Source organism: Caloenas nicobarica, chromosome 2, assembly GCF_036013445.1.
Source record: "Caloenas nicobarica isolate bCalNic1 chromosome 2, bCalNic1.hap1, whole genome shotgun sequence".
Taxonomy (NCBI): Eukaryota; Metazoa; Chordata; class Aves; order Columbiformes; family Columbidae; genus Caloenas; species Caloenas nicobarica.
Window position 1 is genome coordinate 40,366,531 of NC_088246.1, and position 22,370 is coordinate 40,388,900.

General features: G+C 37.6%; 1 protein-coding gene and 1 long non-coding RNA gene across 10 annotated transcripts in view; both read right to left on the minus strand.

The window, feature by feature from the left end:
* ZNF385D (zinc finger protein 385D) overlaps positions 1 to 22,370 on the minus strand; it is a 428,288-nt gene that overhangs the window by 107,910 nt on the left and 298,008 nt on the right. The window lies entirely within an intron of this gene.
* LOC135986285 (uncharacterized) lies at positions 3,800 to 15,898 on the minus strand. Its single transcript, XR_010605867.1, has 3 exons — positions 15,770 to 15,898; positions 14,555 to 14,611; positions 3,800 to 5,090 (listed from the first exon to the last, which is right to left on the minus strand). It is a non-coding gene; the product is annotated as an uncharacterized LOC135986285 (long non-coding RNA).

A 22,370-nucleotide genomic window follows, 5' to 3' on the forward strand; every position in this document is an offset into this window, starting at 1 on the left:
CATTATGCCTTAGCACTAGACAGCACAGGCATAATTGATTCAAAATCATCTCTGTCTGGAGTACCTCACACAAGTACCTATGGATGTGAAGACAGGCAATTTTATTGCCTGTGAACTGTCTAGCTGTTGCCCGCAAGTCAAGCACTTAAAGACACCTGCACTGCTAGTATATCTTTTCAGAAAAGAAACTCCACAATGTGCAAACAGCCCAGCTCTGGTAATTTTGAAGGGCTCATTTTTTATGTATAATTTGATGCCTATGGATACTGTATAGGTGCATTGTCTGTGCTTGTATAGTAAAAGCTCTGCCCTGGAGATATCTACTGTACAGAATAGGTAAGAGGGACCCGATAAGATGGCAGCAACTAATGAAAGAGTTCTGAAAAAATGAAGATGACACCAAAACTGCAGTGCAAACACCAGAGAGTTTACTTCTACCTTCTTAGATGCCTTCAGGGCTCTCGGCCCTAAGACTGCTTTTATTTTCTACCCATTTAATTATCTGTGATTATAAAAATAACATCACCAATGAAAATGTCATTATTCCTGTTACTATAAAGCTCTTCAAGCTTTATACTGAAGTTGTACTAGAGATGAATCCTATCCACCAGTACTTATTCCTGCTTATCTTGACAGTCTGATGGAACAAGTTCAAACTGAGACTTGACCGTAGATCTCAGCTTTGACAATTATGTCCAGATCTTAATAGTTACATAACTGCATGCATTCATGTGACAGGCTTAATCATTAATGACTAGGATCTTTGTGACATATTTAAAAGGCCAGAAAATATTATCCTCATTTTACAGATAAGAACTGAGAGTAAGTCATGGTTCAAGGTCACTACAGAGGTCTGTGCCGAAATGCAGAGTTGAATCCATCGTTTCCTCCACCAACACCTTCAAGGTCACTCAGAGCAGTGCCCTTGGCCAAGCCCTCACCACACTTCATGTGGCTCTCCGTTCTTGTTTCAAAAGACCTAGTGGGAGAGAAGCTTTAACCCTGACACCTCTCAGACACAAAAAGTTCTGCTAATGGATAGGATAACTAAAAAAAAAAAAAAAAAAAACAACACACCACCAAAAAAACTTTTCCTTCAGGAGCAGCTGCAAGCTTCAGTGCTCCAAACCTCTACCTTTCTCCTTTTCCTGTGTTGTGTTAAAAGTGCTGCTGCCTTTTCAAACACTACTGAGAAAACTGTACTTGTAATGTCCTTGATTTTGTGTAGCAGATTCCCTCTGCAATGGTTGTGCCTACAGCTTGAAAGAAGAGGAAGCCAGGAGACTCAAATACAAAGTTAAAAGCAACAGTGTAGTTTGTTACCTGGAAATGGACTTGTATCTTTCTCATACAAGAAATCTGTGTTATTAAGAAAGGCATCTGCGCAATCATCAATTTGAATTAATCGTCAAAAAGTTTTTCTTCTTTCTTCCACCTTCAAAAAATTCTTCAGTTGACACTCTGAGGAGCCACACAGCACATTCACAGCATGCAGCAGTGTCAGTTGACCCTGAAATATCCAGTATGTTCTTGAGAACCATCCATTAAGTGTTTATGAATGGCATTTCTGAAACACCATCTTTCAAGTAACTGCTTTTAGTTTTCTTTTCAGATTTATGATTATTGAAATGGCATTACCTGTGCAATTTCTTTCTGTCATTTCTTGCCTTTCTCGTTATTAACTGCAACTTGAAGTTTAACACTTTAAGTAGTATTATGTGCTTATCAGAGTGCGAATTTGTCACATCAGTATCATATTGATAAGACAATACTGCACCAAAGCCACACAATCGATGTAGAGATACATCACCTTTTGCTGATCAAAAACAAAGAAAAACAAGCCAAAAAACTCCGTGTAGCAAAAGCTTTTAAGAAACCAGGCAGGTCAGGTTTCTGAACTGTTAGCATTGAACATGAACTCAAGTAGAACATGCCACTTGCCAGCTGTTCTCTGGAAGACCAGCACCTCATCAAATGTGCTCCTGTCTGTGGCTGGTATCTAAACTTCTACTCTTGTTTGGTCCAACATAGTGTTCGTCAGACTTCTAACCAGGGTATTCATGACGACTGTAATGTGAAAATCACAATGACATCATCTGTCAGTAAGTTTCTCCTCTGTGGAGCCTCCACAGAAACCACACACAGACTACTTGTGCTTTCCTTACACCATCTGAGCAGAAGGAACCCTTTGCTATGGTGGTCAATTAGTATGCAAGTATCCAGTAATTACATCAGGCAAAAGCAAAACATGTTACAAAAGGCACTAAAAAACCCCCAAAACCCCCAAAACAACCCACAAACAAAATAAAGCCTCAAAAACCCCAAGTATTAATAAAAGCAGAAATGAGAAATGACTAGTACAAGGTGTGAGTTAATTATTAAGGGAGAAGAACTGTTTCCCAGTCTGAGTTTTCAAAAGCTATATTGTTTACAATGATGTAAATATAAAAAAGCAAAGCTACAACTTTAAACTGGCACACTGAAAGGCCTGTGTTTCTATAATTATGCTTTTGCTGTCTAAGATTAATCAGGGTAGTTAATGATGCAAAAAATTACATTTATAATCCAGTCTGAATACATCTGTACTGCAAGCTAAGACCTAAGTGCCATTAAGGTAAATGGAATTAATGGGCTGTCCCTGGCAATCTTTATATCTATCAGTTACTAATTAACATTCTTCTGCAAAGAATAATTTATGGGAGAAAAATACATACAGAAGCAATAATGTTAAAACTTGCAACACACTACAGTCACAGGGTAGTCGTGCAGCTGCAATAGACAATGTGTTGTGCTCATTTCAACAGAGAACAAGAAAGTGCCAACTGGCACTGCAATCAGTAAAATCTTTTATGTTAAGTCATTTATTTTATATGGCAGCAAATTATTACTACCAAGGATGAACTTTTGTGGGAAATGTCGGCTTCAGCTAATAATGGAAGGACTGAGCAGAAGCAGCAATAAAAACCCGGTAGTTAAATTAGCCACTAAGAAAAATGAACACTGTGTGTTATCTTTGTAGATAATGTAGCACATTTGCTGCTTCCAACATGTGACTCCCAACTTGATTACTGATTTTATGCATTCAGTACTCACATCAGTTTTAAAAGAGTTCCTGCCAAACCTTTACCACAATCCTAACTCGGCTTTCTTTTGTTTTTGACTTTATGACACAAAAAGCACTGCATAATTCTTTGGGGTCCTTTTAAAAATCCCTCTTATCGTCTTGCCTGTGAACTATGCACCACCACTTCACAAAGTGGGAGCTAATAGTAAAGAATAAATCTTACAATGGACACCAGAGCTTCCCTTTTCTGGATATATTATATGCCTCCCTTCTTTTTGAAAACAAAGCAAAACAAAAACAAACACCAAACCAAGAAAAAACAAAAAACAAAAAAAAAACCAAACAACACTCCAGACCTCTCAAAACATTCTCTCCCCACCCACAAAAGAAAAAAAAAAAAAACACAACACGCCAACAACAAAACAAACAAAAAACCAACCAAACAACAACCACCAAAACCAAACACACCAAACCAAACCAAAACCTAGGAACAGACACACACATATAAGTGAGTTGTGGCATAAATCAACATCAAATGGTGACTGTTGCGTCTGGAACATATTCCCCTCACTAAAAGCACAAGTAGTTAGTGGTTTTAAATTACTGTTAAGATATTTAGGTTGACTTAGCGCATGAGAACAAAAAAATGTTAATCATTCTGAACTTCTACTTACAAAAGTCCATCTTAGAGTTAATCCTTCAAATAACAGTTTTATTCCAAGTAAACACCATAGAATTAAGATGATTGTAATCTTCCCAGACTCTGACCAAAAATGGTATATAACTACAACATGGTATATTACTTCCAAAAACAGTAATAATAATATTGCTGGTATTTATATAAGTTAGATACACTAAATAATAATGACATTCCCTATGTTTCATGCTGATTCCCTATGTTAGTCACAATGAATTTTATCTTTATAATATAGACATCATGACTGATACTAATCACAATTTAATGCCTTCCAATTCAGGTTGTAAAGCAACATTTAGGATATTTGCACATTTTTCTAACTTAGCCGTAAGATGAGAGTAATTAAAAAAAAAAAAAAATCTAACTTCAGAATTTACATGAACAGTTACTTTGCACACACTGTAGATAATTAACAGATAAGACTTTTAATTAACTCTCAAAGACTTAGCATAATTTACCACAAAAGGAAAAAAAGCCCCGACCCCTGAGAAAATTAATTATACTGCTATAAAATACGTTGCATATTGGTAAGAATTTCATTCTATTGCTGTAGGAATAAGCAGTAAGTATTCTAACACTCTGTATAGTGAATATCATCTCCTCCCTCTGTCATTCCACCCTGATCTCTCAAAAGAAAAAACAGTCACATTCAGAATTACCTATCTGGACTAGAGAATTTTAAGCAGTAGGGCAGGAGAAATCCGTTAGAAATAAATACTGATTTACAAAAGTTGATAAGCTTGCAGAGAAAATAAGGAAGAGTCTATAAACCCAGTATCGAAAATTACAACAGACCTTGTGAATTTGCTGCTTCCAGAGCACAAAAAGAAATCCATAATTTCATTTTTCTGAGATAACAGATAAAACCTGTCAGGATGGATCTGACTGCAATGCAGTAAATGCTAAAGTAGGTGTCCAATATTTCCATTATACAGTATGGCACATTTGCAATGTAACTAAAAAAAAAAATAAACACCCACATATTTTTATTCAAATCAATGCTTTTTCAGGAAAATATCATAATGATTCTAATTAGAAATTATATTCAGTTAATTACAAAACAAACAAAAAAACAACAAGAAAACAAACAAAGAATCAAACCCCAAACCAACAGCAACACAACATAGTTCAGAGCTTTTCTCTGGTGCTCTCTCTGTTAGTGCATCAGACATGTTATTGCAGGGCCTGGTAGTGCTTCCATAATGAAGGTTTTGGCAGGCTTCCCCACTGTAGCCTCTCTGTTTAGGAATTTATAAACATCTTGAACGATATGCTTTTGCTCTGGACTTTATACAAAGAAGTTCTTTTCTAGGGAGGGCATTTATTGACCTAAAATTAAAAGCAAATGGAAACATCATGTAAAGGTATCTTGAAACACCATGTTAAAGACAAATATTTTTGTAATGCAAAAGGAAGATAAGAAAGACAATTACATGATAATAGGGTTCAACCTCTTTGGTTATTTGCATTTAATAATGAACATCACGTTAGCAAGAGAGCTGGACTGACAATTCTGCACAGTGGAGTTCTGCCTTTTAGTCATGTATAATGCAATGTGCTAATCCACCAGAAGCTGCTGAGTAGCAGGTCACTGTGCGTACCTTTGATGTGCAAATTCATGCTTAAATGCTTTGACGAATTAGGGCCTGCAGTCCACACTGGATTCACAGCAACATAACATCCTATCCTCTGGTGCTTTATCTGAATGCTATCTCTTACAGAGAACTCTACCAAGAGATGGACAAGGTGATGTTGACTCTATTATGTTCAGTGTGAAAAAAGTTTTTAGGTAGTTGATATGCTAAAAGCGGTCTTTGTCATTCTTACTTATATTATCTATTTGTTGCCACATTGTTCTGCTTAAAAATATCCACTATTCCTTCTATCTAGTTTGTAAGCCACTTTTCAACCAATGGTACTTTCAAAGGTTTCACAGTTCTAGAAACGTTTTCATAAACATCTAATTTATAAACTTATTAATCTTAAGTAAGGCATTACCATTTTGCATAATTTACTATGACAGACTGCCATTTTACAGGTAACCTGCATTTGTCAAAATAAATGAACAAAGTTCACTGTATGATGGTACAAAAATAGAGATGTAATTGCAGGAGCTACAAGAGTCCACTAATGAGGAAAGGCTGAAGGAGCTGGGTCTCTTTAGCTTGGAGAAGAGGAGACTGAGGGGTGACCTCATTAATGTTTATAAGTATGTAAAGGGTGACTGTCACGAGGATGAAGCCAGGCCCTTCTCGGTGACAAGCAATGATAAGACAAGAGGCACTGGGTATAAACTGGAACACAGGAGCTTCCACTTAAATTTGAGAAGAAACTTCTTCTCAGTGAGGGTGACAGAGCACTGGAACAGGCTGCCCAGGGAGGTTGTGGAGTCTCCTTCTCTGGAGACATTCAAAACCCGCCTGGACGCCTTCCTGTGTAACCTCATCTGGGTGTTCCTGCTCTGGCAGGGGGATTGGACTAGACGATCTTTCGAGGTCCTTTCCAACCCCTAACATTCTGTGATTCTGTAATTCTGATTTCATAATTCAATAATGAATCTGATGAATAAACAGCTGTTCCTGCTACAGAAGCAGGGAAGCTGTTTATGTTATAGAGTTTCTTCCGTAAGTTTGCGTCTTTGAGAAGCAGTCTAAAAAAGTATTTCCACAATACACTTGTTAACAGCCAATGCAGTGGCACCTGTCTCCCCAGTATCTTAGGAAGCAATTTTCACAGGGGACAAGATTCTCCCTCTTTCCTGCAGTTCGCTCCACCTCAGACCCACTACAGCACCCACTATTCTCACTCACTGCCCAGGGATAGTAATAACTACCCACCTCCATAAATACACCTCTGAGGTGACAAGTGCCTCATTTTGCACATTTCTCTGGGTGAATGCCAATGATCAAAACAAACAAACTTATTCTCATTGCTACCGTTGCTGTTACACTACTCTCATGGGAGTTGATCATCTCTCTGAAGTGCTTGCAGGTGCCCATGACAGAAGCTGACAAGGGCCTCAAACGGCTCCTCACAAAAGGTGCACACAAGTAAAGAGAAAGGTTAAGATTACCCAAGGTCTGCAGATTTGGCTTTTAGATTTATTGAGGTGCTTCTTGGAGAACTCGGTTACCTGTTTGGAAGCAACATCTAATCCTGAGCCAGGAGAGAAGAGCCTTCCTCCTACACTTTTCCTTCTACACTTTCCTAGTCAACATGTCTAAGTATTTGCTCTCCATTCACTCAGTTTTTCTCTCTAGGCAGGAATTTTTAACGGCTTAAATATTCTTTTGCTCTCTGACTCTGGCCTGCAAAACATAAGCTTGTTAACTGAGATGGCAAGACAAACATCAATATTTTCTGGTGATAAGCTCATAATTTTTTTCCGTAAGGAGCCTCAAGATTCTTTCTATAGGTCAGGTGTATATCCTTCACTGTTTTCTTCAATACCTATTCCTCCCTTGAAGCCTTGTTTGATTTCGTTATTGAGCTAGAATAACACCAAGCAGGTAATCTTATCCAAGTATAATATTAATACAAAACAACATAGCTTCTCCACAGCCATATATAAAAATACCTGCTCCAAAGCATTTGTGATTGATTTCTGGTGGTACCTTTTCTTCTTTCTTTCTCCTTTTTTTTAAGAATTTTTTTCATAAACAGGAAATAACTTATAACCATGTTCAAGTGACAACAGAAAACTTAATTCACTAATGTTATTATATCAGTGAAGGGTTACTTAGAAAGAGATGGCAACAACATACTGTCCACCGTGTTTAAAATCTGTTTTAGACAGTCACTTTTCTCACTGACAATTGCTCTTTTTTGCCATCCAGTGTTTACACTGCTGAATGACAGAAGCCCAGCTTTGCTACCATGGGATACCGGTCATTCCTACAAAAACTGAAGCAAGAGTTTCTGTTCTTCAGCAGCAGGTAGCACTTTGGGCCATAAATACACATGAAAAATATGATTGGAGAGGGCCAGGGTATGTCAGTACAAACACACAAAACAATTCTGAGAGATGTGGAGTTCTCTCAATCCCTTCTGACTCCCCACCTGTAATAACTTGAACTTCATTTTTAGGATTAATCTCTCTTTCTCCTGTTTGTCAACTAGGACACCAAAATCAGCCAGAATTCAGGGGGCTTTACATATCTTGAACTTGTCCCTACTAGATACAAAGTTTTAATTACATAGAGAGTGGGACAGTTGCACTGTCACATCATTGGCACTGTTGAGGAGGAGTCTTGAAGAGAGCACTGAAGAGGAGGAACTCATCTTGAAGATGAAGAACTGAACAATGGCATATGATGATATATTCATAAAGTTAGTAAGAAGGAAAATGAACTTGCTGCTGTGAGATTCATTAGCAGGAAGGCATAATAGAGCTTATAAAATACTGGGCAAAAACATGGGAAACCAGTAGATCAGCGGTACAGTACATCATAGGTACAGTAACAAACGTACAGGCACTTAAAGTTTTATTTTTAACGATCTTGGAGTAAGTGGACCAATTGCCTTAGGGCCAGAACTACCCATTCCTTCATTCTTCTGTCTGCTGTTCTCTGTACAGCTCCTTGCAATGCACTCCTTTTCTGAAGAAGCTTTCATCACAATCACCTTGTCTAATTTACTCCTAATGAAAAATTCAAGACATACATATTACCCCATTCTTTCTCACTTAGGTGACCTGATTAGGATGGGGAAACCTCAGTGATAATATAATTCCCATGCTGTTCTGTCATCCAGCAATGCCTGCATTTATTTCTATATAGAAGGAGTTCAGTGAATTTTTAAAAATAAAAGTAAAATAGATATAAAATAAATCAAGCTATGTAAATCATAGATCAGAATTAACTCTGTATGAGTTTCTGGACAATAGGTCTGAATTAAGGACAGGAAGCCAAACTTTTTGAGTCTGATATATTTATGTTCCAATTCATGTTCTCTAAGCACATAGATGTATCCAGCCATTTCATACTACAAAGAAGATAATATGATACTTGCCTCAAGGACTAGCACGCTACATGGCTACCTCATCCTGCTGCAGAGACAAACCTGCAGTAAGCAGATCCTACACAGTTTAGAAAAATTCAGGTCAGTCTCTTGCATATCCACTTACCTCCTGTAGGACCTGAGGTAAATACCAGTGTCTTTGCACCTCAATTAACCCACCAAAGAGAAAAACACAGGATGCTGAAGAATAAAATCATTGAAGACTGAAATGTTCAGAAACTAGGATCTAACTTTTGTTTGCAACAAATTGGTTTTGTAAACCAGCATGGAGATGTTTAGCCCCAGCTCTTCACAGAACATATTATTACATGAACGTGATTGTTCTGGAGTCCGTGGCTACTTCTAGCTGTCATTGCACTTAGGAATAAAATGAAGAATAAATTTCTCAACTGCAAATCTATCAAAGGACTGAACACAGTTTGTTGCTTGAATTTATATGGACACGCCAAACTCATACCATGATAAATGTAAATTTTCTGTGTGTATGGATATCTGAAAAAGGAGGGTCTGTGCAATGTCCACTGCAGTGGCTTCTAATCTCCACTTCTGTGCCTGAGTCTTCAAGCAACCTAGTGCCGGGTATTAAGCAGACTGATAGTTTTAGCACATCACAAACACAGCAGCCTTTTACAACGAGTACACACCATTGTCGGACTGCAACAGTCTATCAGTGGTCAGAATGCCTCTCGTGGTTTAACGTCGGACAGCAACTAAGCATTATGCAGCCGCTTGGTCACTTCCCCCCAGTGGGATGGGGGAGAGAATTGAAAGGGTAAAAGTAAGAAAATTTGTGGGTTGAGATAAAGATGGTTTAACAAGTAAAGCAGAAGCTGTGCACACAAGCAAAGCAAAACATGGGATTCATTCACTCCTTCCCATGGGCAGGTGGGCATTCAGCCATCTCCAGGACAGCCAGGCTCCATCACATGTAATGGTTACTTGGGAAGACAAATGTCATCACTTCGAGCATTCCCTCCTTCCTTATTCTTCCCCCAGCTTTTATACTGAGCATGACACCGTATGGCATGGAATATCCCTTTGGTCAGCTGTCCCAGTTGTGTCCTCTTCCAGCTTCTTGTGCATCTGGCATGGCGTGAGAAGCTGAAAAGTCCTTGACTACTACTTACCAACAACTAAAACATCAAAACACAGCACTATACCAGCCAGTAGGAAGGAAATTAACTCTATCCCAACCAAAACTAGGACAACAACACATCCTGATTTTATTACTGAAGGAAAATAACAAGAATGCATGCCTGTACACATACATACAAGCCAAACTTCCCAAATCTCAATAGTAATGTTATTAAACTACAGGAAAAAGTTAATCAAAGGAACTTAATTTCATGCAATGTCAAAAGAAGACATCTTTTTGCAGCAGATGTTTTGGCAAGCAGCATGCAGACCAAACTCCAAGCTGTAATTGTGAGCTTCTCCCTCACAGTGTGAATCTTCCAAGCCAAACATCTCACTGTCTAATTGAAGCACTCAATCAGCATATGTTCTGCTCAAGCAACTGTGTGAAGTTTGAAATACTGTGTATAAGCAGTATTAACTTCTTTCGCTTTCAAGGCACCAAACACTTGGAAATTACTATTCCTTAATTTAATGCTGAAATGTAACTTCAATTACTAAGAAGTGGCCTCCTCTTGATGAAAAGACAATTTCTAAATATCCAGTAGGGAATGATGTCACAGTTTAATAAAAACCACCAATTTCCATCCTCTGTACTTCATTGTCTCTCTTGTTCTATCATGATACAGAGACACTAAAAGGTTTTGAATTGTCTTGGACACTAAGTAACACATATATCCAAGTCTGGACAGAATATTGTCAGTGTTTCTAGATCTTGCTCCTAAAATTCATAACTTTGAGAGTCATACTTTAGACAGGAGGCAGTATAGTCTGTCACAGCTCAACTCCTATGTTTGATACCTTTATTTACCCCTGCTCCCTGTTCTCCTACATTCATTTATAAACAATTAGCCAGAGATGAACCAAGACTATGAGCACTGGGAATCTTGTTTTAGCTCTCTGGAGTAAAACAGCAATAATGCAATGATCAAAAAGTTAAGAAAATCATGTCTTAACCAAAGATCTATCTTATAACATCATATAGCATCTTTCATACACCTTGTCTGCTTCTAATCTTATTCTTTACTCTGTTTGATTCTTGTATTCCAGCAAGAGCTGAAGGGAGAAGGGGGGAAAAAAAAAGAAAAGCGCTATGCACTTGAAGCTAGCTTGTTGATCTAACACAATATGTTACTTATCCATATCACCCTTGCATTGCTTGAGCTGCAATATCCAGTAGCATTTCAGAACTCTTCCTGCTTTGTTTATTCACCGTCTCCCTTTTATGATTTCTTATCTCCTCTAAACACAATAGCCAGTCTCTCTGCTTCTCTGTAAGACTTTAGAATTCACCAAATGATTTAGTTGAGAAAGCATTTCTGGATGTCATTTGGTCCAGCTCCCTAGTTCTCAATGCAGCACCAACTGGCAGCCCTGTCCAGGTTCTCACACTCAGGGCTTTGTCCAGTGAAGTTTTGAGTATCTCCTGGGATGGAGAGTCCACGGTTTCCCTGCGAAAACCAGCATGGTGTTTGACTGCACTCACTGTGAAAAAAATGTTCCTACAATATAACTGGAATTTCCTGTGTCAGCTGGCTACTTCAGGTATAGCATTTTCAGACAGTGTAGCCAGTACAAGATTTAATGGAGATAAGTACCTCCTGCAGGTGATTAATGCCATCCCAAGTAAGCATCTCAGACAGCATAAGTTGCTTTCTGTGGCTACCCATCATTCTGCATTGACTCTGGAAAGAGCTGAATGGTTAGTTTAGATTGGATACTTTGCTTTTAGACATCGATTTAGGTCAGACACATCTCATCCACTTTAACTTAAATTTCTGCAAGAAAGGCTATGGTATGATTTGGTTATATCCTCCTGCACTAGGGGTTTAGGGGCATGCTTTGACACATGATTGAATTTTCAAGCATTTAGAGGTGACAAAACAAAAAGCCAGACTTTTTTTCTTTAATCTTATATCTTACTAAGATATTTAAATACGCTAATTTTCAGCATAGAACTTTTAACTGGCATTATCATTATAGCAAGTAAGTTTATTTAATGACTGTAAATTTCTAACTTAAAGTATAGAAAATATTGGCAATTTGTTTCAACATTTATTTTCCTCATTCTGTACCAGAACTATTAATATATCTACTTTTTTTTCCAAGTAAAGGCCAGAAAAGTCTATGGCAGTCTACTTGCTTGTTCTTTTTAACACTAATTTTAAGGAGGTCTACCACCTTCCCCTTTAGATCATTGCATGAATATGAATTTGAGGTCTAACACATTTGAGTTAAGTCATTTGTCTTCATAGATCAAATATACTCGTTTGCATTCTTTGTTTAAATCAGTTCTTTAACACTGATTAGAATGCCAAATCTGAATATAGTCACAATAGTTCTTTTAACCATCTACCTAACGAAGACCCAGCAGATAGTAATGGCAATAAAAATCAGATATGAATACTAAGTTAAGAGAAGCTCAGTAGTTGGAGCCATATTCTTCTGAGGAAGATGCTCAAATAGACATGAAAGGTATAGGAAAGGCAGAGAACTATTCAACATCACTAGAAAGATCTGTAGATTGCTGCAGTAAATAATTTCAGACACTTTTCAACAATCTAAAAATGTTTGTGTTTATGCAATATTTTCATGTGCTTATCTAGAGACAGACCAATGAGCTAGTTCCAGTACAGATTAAACAATAACAGTAGGACTTAGTACTAATCTTTTTTTTTTTTTTAATCTGGAAGAAGTAATGAAAAAAAAAGCCTTTAGGCATTAAGGCATAATTTTGCCTTAATAATAGCTGTGATAGATATTCTCATGAAAACAAATTAGGTGATGATATCAAGAAGTTGTTGCTGACAAACCCTGATGAGCCAACCCTGATAAACATTCTGTAGAGTTTGAGGGGAGAAGTGGGCAGGCAGAATGGATCAATGGGTTGTAACTCAAAAGCATATATGACAGAAGCATAAAAACTTTCATAGGGTAGATATCTGTAAACTTTTATCACTTGTGGGACTCTCCAGGCACATCACATTTTCTAAGCCTCCTGTGAATATTAGTCTTGTTTTCAAAACAGCAACCAGAGCACGAAAACAGAGCCTCGAGGGCATGAATGCACTATCACTCCCTGTTACAAAAATGGGAAGTAAATCAGAGCACTAAAAGGGAGAAATTACTTTTTCAAAGTCAGAAGAAGCTTGACTAGACCCTGGGAATTGTCATTAGCTAATGGGGATGTGCAATCTGCAGAGCTAGTCAGGACTCATTTTGCTGAAGTCACTGATCTCTGCCAAGCTGCTTAAGTTGTCCATGCCAAAGGGTGCAGAAGCACACTGGACTTGCTCCAAAGGAGGGACTCTACTGAAAATTAAACAAATGACCAATAGCCAGAAACCTGGTCAGTAATCTGTTTAGAATTACAATTTAAGAGTTTACTGGATCACAACTGGGGTCTAAGCACACTGTTTCATGTTGTCATTTAACCATTTGAATGGAAGTAACCTACTGACAGTTTAGTAGTATTTATTTTATAAAATTCTTAATGGAGATTTAAAAGGAAGCTCCAGCTAGCAAACATTTGAGTGAGTAGAAGTGAAAGAGGGGCTGGCCGTGATTACATTGTAACAAAACGGATGGTAAAGCTAAATTAAAGTTACTCAGCACTGACATCTTTTCTGTAAAATTAACGATGGATAAATGAGATGAAATAAAATAAGGCCTAAGGATGTGTTTTAAAAAACTATAATTTCAGCTTGAACCTTTGAGGTTCAGACTCATTAGACTAACTTGAACAGATTTTCTTTTGTTCTACGTGCTTCAGTATTACTCGCTTGAGGAAGAAAAACATCCAAGAACATCAGGAGAGAAAACAAAAACAAAGCATGGTTATCTTATCATCTAGAGTTTTGGAGTGGCTACAAACAGCATCCAAAGTAATTCCCAAGCTTGCAATGAGTCCCCACAAGTTCCTGTTGCCATACAGAACTTATATAAATTCAAACACTACTAGAATGGTACTACCTGTAAGATTGGCAACTTTTATCCAATAAAATTGCCAATCCCTTTAAAAATCATCTCTACCACTGAAAACATGCTTCCTCAAGAAAATTTTGTGTAAGACTTGAGGCTTCTCTCTCTTTCTGTCCTATGAACAGCCAGGAACAACTAACTGAAATCAACCATTTTTTATAATATTACATGACAAAAGCCTAGCAAGACAATTTCTTAGCATAGCCTGGAAGCCTGGAATAATCCATGCTTATCATCAGCTGTAGATGTCTAAAAAACCTGCTGATTTTATAATCATCTTAAATCCCTGCGTAGGTTGACAACTTAGATGTTGTTAATGATAGCTAAAGACCAAAGCAGATGATAGTTAATCCTCCTCTTATTTAAGAGAAGTTATACACTAGATAATATATTATTGCAGTATTAAGTGGCTTTTTGCTTTGCCGATTAATCTGGCGTCTTACTGAGAAGCTTAACAAATGCTTAAGATGTTTAATTACTGAACTTGAATATGTTCTTTACAACCTTTCTCCTGGTATATTCTGGTCCACAGAAATGCTGGTTAAAGAAACAAAGATGAAATACTACAGTGTTTTACTGTTAGTCCAACTAGTATGAAGCAGAGATATTAAACAAATTATAGAACTGAGTAAGGATGAGAACTGTAACACATTTTATACCTTGTGTGTTCTCTACTTCTGAGTTCTGCGTTGGTTAGATTCTGCCTTCTTATTAAACTAGAAGACAAAGTTTTAATTTTACCAAAATTAACACCCCCTTCTTTTACTTGTTTACATTCAAAGTTAATACTTTCCTTGTATGAGTACAAATGCCATCAACCACAGAATTTTGCTTGTTTGTACTTTCACCTGAGCTGCTCAAGGGACACTAAATTTAGCATCTCGCAGAGAGAACTGTTTACCCTCAGGGTCAGCATCAATTTATATGCCAAATCTCTTCCCATATCAGAGCAACTTCTAAAAAAGAAATTGAAGGACTTTTGAAAGAGTTGCCATGCTTTGTGAAGAAACAGCTAAAGGAAATAATTCTAAATGAAATATTCTTCACAATCAACTGAATACTGGAGTCCTAGCAAATAAAACAAAATAAAAACTAATCTTCAGATCCGTAGTTTTTGTGCAGTTTGGTGGCATTTGAAACAGACATTTCTTCACATTCTAGAAATGCAGCCTGTTTGAAGAGATAGGAGATATTTTTATGATACTATAAAAGACATGCATACCCACTATTTGCTGAGGTAGACTTTGCTTTTATATATTGCTTTGCTTAATGGAAAAGAAAGGTGCTTAAGAACAAAAATACACGCTATCCTCTTTGTGCACAGATATTTAAGAACAATTCTCCTTCACCAAGGAATCCTTACTCAGGAACGGAGACTGAACAGCTGTAGAGCTATGACATTTTATAGTATCTGAGGGTTTGTTCTTAAAGAAGTATTTTCTCTGAATTCAGAAGCACAGACTTCTTAGTTTTGTGCTTCTTTTAGTTTGTTTTGAGACATACTTTCTGTAACTACCGAGTTAACTTCTCTCTTTTCTTTCAAATTCAGAATGAAAAACATAATGGGGTTTCAAACAGATATAGCTGCCATAAAATGAAAATAAGTAAGATTTACAGAGAACAAACTTGCTTCAAAAAGTTTCAGAAGACATTAATTTCCTGGGAAAAGCATGTAACTAAAAAGGAAAGGAACTGTTCCTGCCAGGAACAGAGACATAAGGACTTTAAGTGGAAACTAGATACTTCAACTTACTTTGCAGTGTTTCCACTGTTACTTTTTCATGTGCATGTGTGAAGCAAATGCATTTTTCAAATACCTGTTCTAAGATATTTCTAAGTCTCTCTTCTTTAAAACCTTCTGCTCTTCCTCTCACCTCTCTTGCAAGCCCAACGCCATATATCCAGTATTTTCCAATCCCTTCACTGGTAGTCTCCACACTGCCGCTCCTCTTGCAGACACAACTCTTTCATGTTACTTCCTAACACCAACAATAGTTTTTTGCTGCTTCCCAGAGCTGATAGTGCCATTTGGGAGGGCACTGCTATAATTAACTCTGGCATCACCCCTGTGATTTATCTTTGTCATCTGAGTCCTAGCAGAACCAACTATGTAATGGGTTGGATCCATTAGCAAATCAGTACATTTCAGATACAAATACGAGTAAGGTGATTGACATTTCATCCACTTCCAGCTCCCACAAACATTGCACCTTTAAAATCATCCTTAGACCTCCACAGTTTACAGCAAGTCATAGTTCCTGTACTACCATCTCTTCCTGCTAATTATGTTGCCGAAGGGAATCTTCCTACATATCTCCCTGCCTGGATATATTAGGCACTGTCTGGAGAAGGGTACAAGGAAACTCAAATTACCTCATTAGTAGTTAAAATAAACAAACTCTCCTACTCATTCCATCCAGTTTAGCATGTTATCTCATGGAGGGCTATCACATGCCAAGACACATTTGACTCAAGAACTTCCTAAAATATACCTCACTGGAGGCATTGTCTGGCAACTGTTGCTATACATGTTCTCTACTCTTCTGCTCTTCCTTAAGTTGTCAGAGAAAGGCTATATGAACAGATAATGCTTTGGCCTGGTCCTGGCTTTTCTTACCTTGTTGTGATCTCATTGCACCGCCCTCAGGTACCACAGCAGCCCTACCTGTTGAAACTAAAGATGCACAGGTACATCAGATCAGATAATTGACTCTTCTGACAGTGGAGGGCTGATCAGTTCAAGAACAGAAACACCCTAAGAGTTGGCCTATACCATTTTCAGGATCCCAAACTGACATCTTTGTAAGGTGGACACAGTTCCCTGGATTTTTAACAAAGCATGGATGTGTTTGACTACAGAGAACCTTCATGAAAACTGCACAGGAATAAAGGAAGTAAAGGCTGCAGATTTACCCTTTTTCTGGCTACTTGACAAGTGTCCCAGGAATAACTTAAAGTAATACTAGTCCCCTGAAATTTTCTTCAAATATTGCCTTCACAGGGTTATTTTGCCCAAGTGCAGCAACTCTTGCCATGTCTTCTGTTCATCAGGATTGCTCTCTCTGCTGTTCAAACATCCTACCAATTTCACAGTAGTAAACTACTAAAAGAAAGTTCTGCTGGTCATCTTTCCAGCAGGCTTTACACTGCCACAAACTGTAATTAAGAATGCCTCTTTCCTAGATTTTTTTTCCCTAGATTTTTTTATCTGCAATTTTCATTCAATTATAGACTATTTAGCCTTCTGTTATGAGTTGTTAAGATGGCTTTTACATTTCATTCTAAACATGATTGCTTTTGTTATGTAAGGAAACTACACAATTTAATTGTTTTTATTCTTTCTGATAAAAAACAACAAGGAAGTGTAATATGCCATCTAAAACTTTTTACTCATGACATCACAAAACATTTAATTCTGGACAAAATACAATGTTAGACAGAAAAACATCAATATGTATTGTTTTAAATAGTAAGAAGTTGATACTCATCTGTTTTATACAAACCAATGTATTTAAAAGAGAAACAGTGATTTGCTGATAGATACAAGCTCTTGTACTATTTTTTATGAATTATTTTGATTACTAATTTAATCTGTATGGATATTTACGCAGTATTACTTTATACATTCAGTAGAGCCAAAGGAAAGATGCCAGGAAAAACAGTGCTTGCATGAGAATCTGGAGTTCTATATCCAATTCTACTGCACAAGACCAACATGTAATCTTTGCGGATTTTCTTCCCTTGTAAAAAAAATGTTAGGATAAAATAAATTAGAAGGATATGGACATTACAGAAATATTCCATCAGAGAGTGATTCATAAAATGACTCCAGATAAACGAGTTCTTCAGCATGTGTCATTTACCATCCCAAACTACCGTAACTAAAAAGAGTGGGAAAGAAAGAGCCCCAAATTTTTCATTATCATAAAGTACAGAAATGAGTGTGTTTTAGGACAAGTTCTTGAATAATAGCAGCACTGTTACTGCATGCTATGAATAAGCAATTAACAAGGTAATTGTGCTTAGGAATGTATTTACTGCATGTGAAATTACCTGTCACGCAAACTCATGCTTTTTTGAACAGATATCTTTGAAATTCCTAAGAAGAAAAAACTGCAGGTTGGAGAAAAAAAAAAAACAAAAAACCAAAAAAAACCAAAAAACCCACACCACAACAAAAACAGTAAATAGTTATTCAGCTACGTTAGCAACACAAACAGGCCTGAGGCTAGGAAAGGTTCATGCCTTATTTTAAGTCTTTCCAAATGTCTGTCTCATCAACAGAAATAATACTGATTTTAGAATTTTATCATTCTTCTCTCCTCAGACTACAGTAATCAAATAATTTATTTAAGTAAATCCTTTTCACTTTAATTGCATCTTTTTAAAAACAGGTTAATAACCATCTATATTTAAACTGTAGATTTTATGAGTTATACTTATTATGCAACCCATTAAAATTTTATAGCCCTTGCAGAATAATCATTGATCTTTTTTCATCTGAGTGCTATTAAAACAAAGGGTGTAAACATCAACTGATTAAAACATTATTTAAAATGGCTTATAAAATGCTCTATAAAATTTAGTTTTAAGTAATTCCACTCATCAAGACTTGACAAATCTGAAGAGCACTTCATTTAATTTCCTTTACGAGAATATTTTGCATGCAAAGCAAAAGCCTGAGGGACCCTCAGTCCCCAGTAAAGGCTATGCTCTTGCCTTTGCCTTGGATACTATGACTTTCCAACAGCAAATTATCCATCAGCCCACTGTGCAGTGCCCTCTAGCAAACGTGTCAGGCAGGATGAGACATCTCGAAAAGTCTGTTCTTTCACTATTACTAATTATCAGTTAAATAAACAAGCATGTGAAATATTTAGATTCTATTGATTAACAAGAAAAAGAAACCACTTAAGCAAATTAAAAAAAAAAAAAACAAAAACAAAAGCACATACAAAACAAAGCTTTCTGTGTCTCATTTTTAGGTATGCGGAGCTGTTTGTCCACAGATCATTTCCAGCCAATAATACCACTCATGAAAACATCGTCAAGTTTATACTCCATAACCTACTGTATGGACATTTAGCTAATAGCATAGTCATGATCTTATACAAACAGAGTGCTTCTGCCTCAGACCTTTCTGGTGAACTACGGACATGAGAATTGGTGGAGACTAGTTACAAGTCTACCTATTCTCACATGGCAAAAAGGAGCAGCAGAAACATCTGATCTTCAGCCACAAGGCGTGGAGTGACTGCAAAGTAATATACTGCCAGAAAAATCTTGAAGAAACTGTGAGCTATCAAACAGATGGTGAAAGTGCACATGCTATATGCTCAGCCTGCATGAAGAACAACATCCTACCCCCACTGACAAAGTAAATGCAATCTGCAGGTAGCAATTGCCAAATGATCACCAGCACTGAGACATCCATAAGGAGCTTGAATGAGGCTACAGAGCTGAATGTCAACAGAGATGGTAGCTGGAGAACACCAAACACAGGTGATGCTATTTAACACATACTGGAAATAAGTCTTTTGGATAAATCAAACCCGATTTACCGAAGGCACACATTGCACTCAAAAAAATGGACAGCAACCAGGAAACTGGTATGGTCAGATAATTTATATCTGCGTTACGGTTATAAAGATGAACTCAAGGATAGGTATGACAATGTTCAGCAAGGTGAAAGGACACAAACTTAGGCTATTTTAAGATATTCTTAACATTTGCTTCCCCAGGTGAACATGCATCCTAGAAACCTGAATTTCTACTGAAAGCAATCACAGAAGGTTGGAGCACCCTTGATACGAATTTAATTTAAAGAAAAACAAAACTTTTTAATGGCTTTTTTTTAATGGTACTTACCCAGTTAGCCACAAGCCAGCTCCTCTAAGCTCTCAAGATAGCTGTATTCTATGTGGCATGAGGTGACAGCAGCTCATCATAAGCACAGGAGACTGCTAATTCCCTAATTGGAACATATCTTAAAACTGTTCAAATAAGTTGTGAGGAATCAGAGAACACGTTGGGTTGGAAGGGACCTATAAATATCATCAAGTCCAACCCTCCTGCCATGGGCAGAGACGTCTTTCACCAGAAGAGGTTGCTCAAAGCCTCATTCAACCTCACCTCAAACACTTTCAATGATGGGGCATCCACAGCTTCTCTGGATGACCTATTCCAGTGTCTCACCACCTCCACAGCAAAAAAACCAAACCAAAACAAAAAATCCTTATGTCCAATCAACCTACCCTCTTTCAGTTTAGAAACATGGCCCCTTGTTCTGGCACTACAGGCCTAGGTAAAAACAAACAAACTATCTCCATTTCTCTCATAAGCTGCCTTTAAATATTGAAAGGCCACAATCAGGTCTTCCCAAGAGCCTTCTCTTCTCCAGGCTGCACGACCTCAACTCTCTCAGCTTTTCTTAACAGGAGAGGTGTTCTAGCCCTCTGATCATTTTCATTACCCTTCTCCAGACCTGCTCCAACAGGTCCATGCCTTTCTTTTACTGGGGGCTCCAGAGCTAGATATAGTACTCCAAGCTAGGTCTCATGACAGCAGAGGATCAGAATCACCTCCCCTAGCCTGCTGGCCATGCTGCTTTTTATACTGGTCAGGAGACAATTGGCTTTTGGGGCTGCAAGCACACATTGCTGGCTCACGTCCAACTTTTCATCGACCAGTATCCCCAAGTCATTCTCCGCAGGGCTGCTCTCAATCCATTCATCATCATCAGCCTATAACGATACTGGGGATTGCCCTGACCCAGGTGCAGAACCTTGCACTTGGCCTTGCTGAACTTCATGAGATTCACATGGGCCCAAGGAAAGCAATTCCAAAAATTGCAAGAGGCAATTTCACATTTCAATTTCACAATTTCAATCCCACAATTTCAATTCACATGGGCTCAATGCGAGTGATACCAAAAACAGGGACAGAAGTGCTGGTAAAATGTAAGGTAATCCTAAGAGAAAGAGAAAAAGAAAAACTTTTGTTGATGCCTGGGTTGAAACTTGCAGGAGTCCAAGCTATTGCAAGCAGAGGCCAAAAGCTTTTAGAGAAGTTTGCAAAGGGATTAAGGCTAGATTTAGTAGGATGCTCCTTAACAATGCATCAAGTCCAAAGAAAATAACAGCAATCATTCTGGAGACAAATGCTAGGGAGCTGAGACACTACTCCCCATCTGCTCTGCATTGCAAAGGAAAATAACAGCCTGCAATCACAGGCAACCATGGGAAGGTTACCTGATGGTTGCAGAAATGCTCATTTATACAAAGTCAGAATATGAGCTCTGTTCCCTGCCTGTGATATAGAGCATATACCATACGTAAGAACAGGCAGACAGAGAATTCCTGGACAACTGGATCCACCCTAAACTGACTCAAAACTGGAAAAAGACAAAAAGCTTAATTTCCCCATATCTCCTAAGCTGTGAACATTTCTTCTGCCTCAGAGAATCAGAACTTTACTGTTATTTCAGAGCCCAGAGTGTAGATTAAGGTTTTAAATGTACAGCAAATAAATCTGGCCAATTCAAATAATTGAATATTTCATACTGATGTTGATTCATTCCTGTTTTGCAAGCACCAAATAAAAACATCTGAATTGCCAAGATTTTCTTGTGTTTGCTCATTTCCTAATCCCTTTTCTTCCCCTGCAGGCTTTTTAATTAAATGTCCCGGCCAGTGATGAAAATGTTATTATAATAAAGAATTTCTGAAACCAAACATTATTTTTGCATCTTCCCTATTTTGAAAAATATTCAGCTAAACAGCAATAGAGATATAGACCATAAAGAAGAGTATAGTTACTGTAACGTAGCTTAATTACAGTGGTATGGAAAGGAAAAGAGCAAGCCAAACCCCCTGCTTCTAGACACCTGTAAATGAGCAGCCATGCAAAGAATATCCCCAGAAGCAATAATACCCTCTGTTTGTCTGACAAATTAAAAATTTGGTGCAGTACAGTTCTCCACCTGATACAGGTCCTTCTCATGGAAATAACATTAGAAATCAGCACAGACTATACATTTACAGCCACGTTCTTCTATATAGGCAGTATTCCATTTTGATCCACATGAAACTGAGGCCATTGTGTTGTCCTCTGACTATCCTCTTCTGGAAAAAGAGCATTCTGACAGCATGTGGTCACTACTGAACTTCAAAGGATTTTATTCGATGAGAAAAGATAGTCTTGATATGCTCCTCTGCTCAGTTAAGTCAGAAAACCAAAACCGTTATGTACAGACATTAAAAAAATCTGGTTTTATTTTGTAAATTTAAGGCTGCTAATGTTTAGAAAAAACTAACATGTATTTCAGATTCCTCCTCCACTCTTCACTATCAAAAGCTACATCTTATTCAAAACATCCAGAAAACTGGCACATCATTTCTGAGGCACATATCTCTCTTCTAGATTTAAAAAAAACCCCAAAAAACAACAAAAAAACCCCTATCTGGGACAAGAGCT